The following is a 7,374-nucleotide window of genomic DNA, read 5'->3' as shown; positions in this document are numbered from 1 at the left end:
GCCACTGCGGCATTAGATCTATGACGTGCAAGTGGGATGGCAACAGCATTGAGTACTGTAGGCTATGTGAGGATGAGGAGGAAACGGAGACAATTGAGCACCTTTTATGTAAATGTCCTAGACTAATTGTCAAAAGGCATTTACTTTTTGGTGTACACGTGATTGAATCTCTTTCCTACTTTTCCTCTGTCGACCCAAAAATCTTGGTAGCGTACTGCAAGAGCCTTAAGTGGCTCTGGGGCAGTACAGTGCGGTCTTAATCTGCATCCGTATGTAGCATGTAGTATACCTATATTTACATATTTACTTATATCCATATTTTCCTTACTTTCATTTACTCTTCTCCTACTCTTGATTATTACTAATTACTTTATTTTCTTCTCCCTCCTCTCATCTATTCTGTACATTTCCATTTTCTCCCTCTCCTTCCTATCCAAACCCCCTACATAACCAACCACATCCCAAACACATAGCATTGGAACTCTCACATTATCATCATTGGCATCACCGTAACAAACACCCTAACCAGCAAAAAATCATCATCTCCATTATGCACACAATCACCATATATCAACACAATAACCTGATTTACCTAACTACATCACAACAACAACACCAGCAATCACCAATAACAAACACATTAACCAGCAACAATCATCATCTCCATTATGCACACAATCACCATATACTCAACACAATAACCGGATTCACCTAAGTACATCACAACAAAACACCATCAATCACCAATAACAACAATAGTCTGGATGATCACAATGGACCTCAAGGTCTCCGAGTGGAGTGGCTGTCAGCATTGGCAGTCACGCATCCTGAACCTAGCCCATCTTCGAACTTGATCTTCCGACGGCTAAAAAAATGGTATTCCCCAATTTTCAGCGAAATCGGTCAACAAATGCGACCTGTATGTTGCGAACGGACGTACGGACGGACATGCATAAATCGACTCAGAAAGTGATTCTATGTATATCCCTAGAAGGAACTATGGGTCTATCTCGCTTCCTTTTGTATGTTACATACAAATGCACTAACACATAATACCCCTTACCACATAGTGGTTTAGGGTATAATTAATGATTTTTTTGTCTACCCTGCAAATCCACTTCAACAATTCAGCAGCAACAAACAATGCTAACAAGCCCGGAACTGGCAAACATTTATATAAAGAGAGATTTACTCATAACAACATGTTTATGCCGTGCACATTGTGCAAACCTAATTTCATCTAAAAGACTTACTTTAGATTTACAGAGCGAAAATTAATTTCAACTCGGTTGTTTGTTAAAATGTGGACTTATCTCCTTTTTAAAACAACAATGTTCGAATACAACATTTACTAATCCACTGACAGTTTATATGATAGAAATGCCATCGATTGTAGACACAACTGTAGTAACGGTATTGTAGCTTAGGGTGGTATGAATTCAAAGTAGTTTATTATTATTTTTTATAATAATTATAATTGTTCCACAAACATCCCAGACGGGACAGGGGAGACTTCTCTCATATCAATGAGTGCACCCCGATTTATATTAGCTCAATGATATGGCACCTGCTGTTTATCGCCGAGTCCGAACGGCGTCTCTTACGACACCACTTTATAGAGAAGTTTTATGTCGCCAACATTACTGAGGGGTATTTTGCCCCCGTTGAAAATGTTGATGTTGCCGGGGAATGGAACCCACGACCTTCTGCGTGCAGGGCGGGTGTGCATTTGCACCACGGTGGCACCATTGCACCACGGTGGCACCCCATTATTTGTTTATAGCACTCTAATTTCTCTAGCAGTTGTGTCTACTACCATTTACGTAGAGGTATTTGGTCTCCAGCGAGCCTTTCTCCCCATCGACTGGGTCCTGTAGAGTTAACTTTTTATACAAATTTAAAAACATTTTTAAGCATATTTTTTTAAAGCAACAGCGAAAAAGATTTTTTAAATATCAACGAATCTGATTTTGGTCCCGATTCCACCCCATATTTGCAATGTAAATAAATATTTTGCTTGTAGCATCAACCATTACAATAGTGTGTGTTTGTGCAATCGAGTGTTCGAGCCAACAATCCATTCTTTTAATTAAACATTACATTGATAGTGTCTGTTATTTTGAAACAATTGCATGTTGCTTGCAAAAATGAAAACAGAACAGAATGTGAAAAATAAAATAATTTTCTATAGATGCCACAAAAATATATATTGATTTAGTGTTATAATTGATAGATACAAATGCCACAAGTGACGTTTAAAATTTGAAAAGTGTTAAATTGGATTTTTTCTAGTGAATGGCATAAAGCGAAAAATCTGCTCAAAATACGCAAACGGAATATGAGTTAGCGAGTTACTTTAGCTTTAAAGAAAATCACAATTGGCTTTCGTAATAGAGGCCTACACATTCTACCTTGTTTATCATGACAAATTGAAATTTATGCAGCTGCTGCCTACATTACCTCAATTCGTAAATACAAAATGGATTGAAACTTTAAATTGTGGTTGTAATTGAAGTGTCGACATCTCTCCGTTTCTTCTAAGATGTATCCTTCCTTGGAGACATTTGCCATATATATATCATTCGAAAATGTACGTTTTATGTAAATGTCGTTTTGGTACAAAGAAAACGACAAATGCATGGACATAAATCGTTTTGAAGTAAAAAGAAAAAGACTTTTTCCTTCGACGTTTTTTTTCAGATTTTTGGTTTTTGCAATAAAATAATGAAAATGAAAAATTGGGCTAGTGTATGTAAAAACCATAAAATAATAACTCAAATACAGTTATAACATCAAAAACAACAACATATCTAAAGCTTTGTTAAATTTGTGACCTAAAAAGAAAAGCTATATTACTGTCAATAAAAATTAATCCCGAGAACGAAATTGTAAAACATTCAACAGGCTTGGATTTTTTAAAGGTTTTTTCAATGATGGCGATATGAATCGATTTTTTTCAAGAAATAATGTTGAACCACCAACACTCCAATAAAAGCGGAATTTTAATGAAACCGGGATCAACAAACCAATAAAGGTGAGTATGTTTTCAAGTATCAACAGACCTATAAATGTGGATATTTTAAATAATGTTTTTCAAAGATCCACAGACCAATAAACGTGGATTTTTAAAGAATATGTTTTAAGGATCAACAGACCAATAAACGAGGATTTTTTAAATAGTATTATTTTTAGGATCAAAAGACTAATAAACGTGGATTTTTTAAAGAATATTTTTTCAAGGATCTACACACTAATAATAATGTTGTTTTTAAAGAATAACTTTCACGAATCAACAGACCAAAAAAACGTGGATAGTTAACAGAATATTTGTTCAAGGATCAACTGACCAATAAACGTGGATTTTTTAAAGAATATTTTTTAAGGATTGACAGACAAAAAATGTAGATTTTTTAAAGAATATGTTTTCAGGGATCAAAAGACTAATAAACGTGGATTCTTAAAGAATATTTTTTTAAGAATCAACAGACCAAAAAAGAGGAATGTTTAAAAAACTTTTTTTCAAGGATCAACAGACAAATAAACGTGGATTTTTCCAAGGATCAATAGACCATTAAACGTAGACTTTTTAAAGAATATATTTTTCAAGAATTAACAGACCAATAAATGTAGATTTTTAATGAATAATTTTTCAAGGATAAACAGATAAATAAACGTGGATTTTTTAAAGAATATTTTTTGAAGAACAACAGAAAAATAAACTTGGTTTTTTTAAAGAGTGCTTTTTGAAGAACATTAACAATCAACGTGAATTTTTTTTTTTAAAATTTTCTTTAAAGATCAATGGAAAAACCAGTAAGGAAAGGATCAAAGTCGGGCGGGGCCGACTATATAATACCCTACACAACTGTGAATATGTAAAATATAAATCGGAGCTATATCCAGATCTTAACCGATTTTGATATAATTTGGCACATTTATTTCCAGACCGAATTCAGTCACACATTCCAAATATCATTGAAATCGGATTTATATATCGTGTTTGGAGCTGAAAATACACGAAATCGGCCGAAAATATATATGGGTCCAAATCTGAACCGATTTCGATATAACTTGGCACATTTATTTCTAGACTGAATTCGGTCACACATTCCAAATTTCGAAATCGGAAATATATAGCGTGTTTGGTACAGAAAATACGTGAAATCGGCCGAAAATATATATGGGAGCTATATCCAAATCGGAACCGATTTCGATATAATTTGGCACACTTATTTCTAGACCGAATTCAGTCAAACATTCCAAATTTCATCAAAATCGGACGAATATAGCGTGTTTGGTGCAGCAAATACGTGAAATCGGGCGAACATATATATGGGAGCTATGTCCAAATCTGAACCGATTTCGATATAATTTGGCTCAATTTAAGTGGCGAAATTTCGTGGCCACTGGGAACCACATATGTAAAATTTCAGCTAGTTCAAGCAAAAAATGTGGTTAAGATCCCTAAAATACCTCAAATCGGGAAGTATCGTCATATGGGGACTATACCGAACCGTGGACCTATCTTGAAAATTTTTAGTGGAGCAATTTCGCGGCCATTGAGAACCTCAAATGTAAAATTTCAGCTAGTTTGGGCAAAAAATGTGGCTAAGATCCATAAAATACCTTAAATCGGGAGGTATCGTTATATGGGGACTATACCGAACCGTGGACCTATCTTGACAATTTTTAGTGGAGCAATTTCGCGGCCATTGGGAACCTCAAATGTAAAATTTCAGCTGGTTTGGACAACAAATGCGGCTAAGATCCTTAAAATACCTTAAATCGGGAGGTACCGTTATATGGGGGCTATACCAAAACTTGGACCGATATAGCCCATCTTCGAACTTGATCTTCCGACGGCTAAAAAAATGGCATTCCCCAATTTTCAGCGTAATCGGTCAACAAATGCGATCTGTATGTTGCGAACGGACGGACGGAAATGCATAAATCGACTCAGAAAGTGATTCTATGTCTATCCCTAGAAGGAACTATGGGTTTATCTCGCTTCCTTTTGTATGTTACATACAAATGCACTAACACATAATACCCCTTACCACATAGTGGTGTAGGGTATAATAATCGTGCATTTTTAAGCTATATTCTTTAAAGAACAATAGAATAATAAACGTGGATTTTTAAAGAATATTTGTTAGAGTCAACTGAAGAATAAACTTTAATTTTTTTAAAGAATATTTGTTAGAGTCAACTGAAGAATAAACTTTAATTTTTTTAAAGAATATATCAACAGAACAATAAACGTGGATTTTTTAAAGAACATTTTTTAAAGATCTAGAGACTTATAAAAGTGAATTTTTTAAAAAATATTTTTCAAGGATCAACTCACCAATAAGCATGGATGTTAAGGAAGATTTGTTCAAGGATCAAAAGTCCTATACATGTGGATTTTCTAAAGAAAATTTTAACAAAGATCAACAGACCAATAAACTTGGATTTTTAAGGTATATTTTTTCAGGGATCAGCAGAATAATAATAAAAAATAGTTTTTTAAATTTGCTTTATGTCCCACTTCAAATGAGGACATGACTCCCAAAAATGATGTGGGAATTCTCATAAAAATAACAAATATTATCACATTTTAAAAATATCTTATTTTGTTCTCAGAAAATTATTGTTCCTACAATATCTTTTTTCTGCAGGAGGCCGTTGCTGATTACAACGTTTGAGAGCCAGACCAGTAATTCTCCTCGTTAATTCCGATCGGGATGGATAATGATATTAAATATCATCTAGGTCATATAAAATCCCTTATCCCTTCTGATATGTTGAAGATAACTTTTTATGAATGACGGCTACTCCAAGATTTTACTTTTACTTTTTCATTCGCATTGACGTTTTAGGTCACAATATTTATCCAGTTAAATCTTAGAATGTAATCTTTATTGTAAACACGTTTACTTTAGTTTTCGGTTTTGTTTTTTCGAACTCATATTATCATCGGTATGTTTAATACAAACAACCGGCTATAGTCTTCTCTTAAGACCACATTTATAGGAAGGCAAATATGTATTCAACAATAATATATTTATTACCCGCCTCTCCTGTCAAAACAAATTACATCGTGGGAAGAAAAATGGGAGACAAAAAGGTAACCGATTTTTTTTTCCCCCTACCAAACAATACCATTTTTGTTTAAAAGTTGATACAGACAAGTTGGGCTTTGCAATAGTTTATGTCGCACAGTGTTTCCGGAGTGGACAAAAATCGAAAAATGTGATGTTAACTTTTATATATATTTTGGTTTCTTTCTTACAGTAAACACATTAGATTTTGTCGATATGTGCATCCATAACTAAGTTATAGCTCTTTTAATATGAAAAATATTTCCTAGGTAATCTAAAGCGATATTCATATGAAAATTAGACGATCACTAAAACAATTATTTCTGAATTTTTTTTTTTTATAAGAGTAAAAGTTTACAAGAACTAAAAATTTAAATTTGAATTAAATACCAATTCTTAATGTTTCGTAGAGTAGATCTTTTGATTGCCACCTATTGCCACCTTCGCTCTTGTTTTCCGTTAATTAGACATCTCGTCCGAAGCGAAATGAGTAAAAACATTCTGCCCATCCCTGCAACTTTCTAAAATATATCGGTTCAGATTTGGTAATAGCCCCCATATATCTTTTCTCGATTTTGCTACAACTTTTTCAATTTTGATCGAGTAGCCTTCAAATTTAATATGTGTCATTTTCTTAGACCCCTGAGTGCTACACCGATTTTTACAAAAATCGGTTCAGATTTGGATATATATCTTTCCCCGATTTTTTTATATTTTTCGTGTGCTCTCATAAGTACTTGCGCAAAAATTCATCAACCTAGGTCATCTATTTTTGTCCACTTTTGTATGGAAGGGCAACACTGTGTGTCGTATCGTAGTGACCTTTACATATTCCAACAGCAACGAAACAGGGCATTTTAAGCCGCAAAACACATAAATCTTTTTGTGGAATTACCGTTTCGAACACACGTACTTACAAATATTCACTTTATGGGGTAAAAGGACAAAATGTGGGACCAGCAGTATACTTTATAAAGGATTTGGTTTAATATTTTTGGGGAGATTGTATATTATTGCTTTAGCTAAATTTTCGGTTGGCCATAAGTCAGGTGAGAGGGTTAGATACATATTTTTAGTTTATTAAAATTAGTATAATTTTGACGATTTGAATAGCAAACAATTTGTAAACAACTTAAAATGTACCTAGAGATCTGGAATAACTAAGTTAGTATTCTGCAGGCATTAGTTTATAACAATTAATGATCTGTTCCAGTACTGCAAGAATCTAATAATTCTTACTATTTTTTCGATAATATAAAGGAAAAATTGTTATCGTAGTAAAAAGTAGCAG

Source organism: Musca autumnalis, unplaced genomic scaffold, assembly GCF_047663935.1.
Source record: "Musca autumnalis isolate F117 unplaced genomic scaffold, ASM4766393v1 scaffold_42, whole genome shotgun sequence".
Taxonomy (NCBI): domain Eukaryota; kingdom Metazoa; phylum Arthropoda; class Insecta; order Diptera; family Muscidae; genus Musca; species Musca autumnalis.
This window is presented reverse-complemented; position numbering follows the sequence as displayed.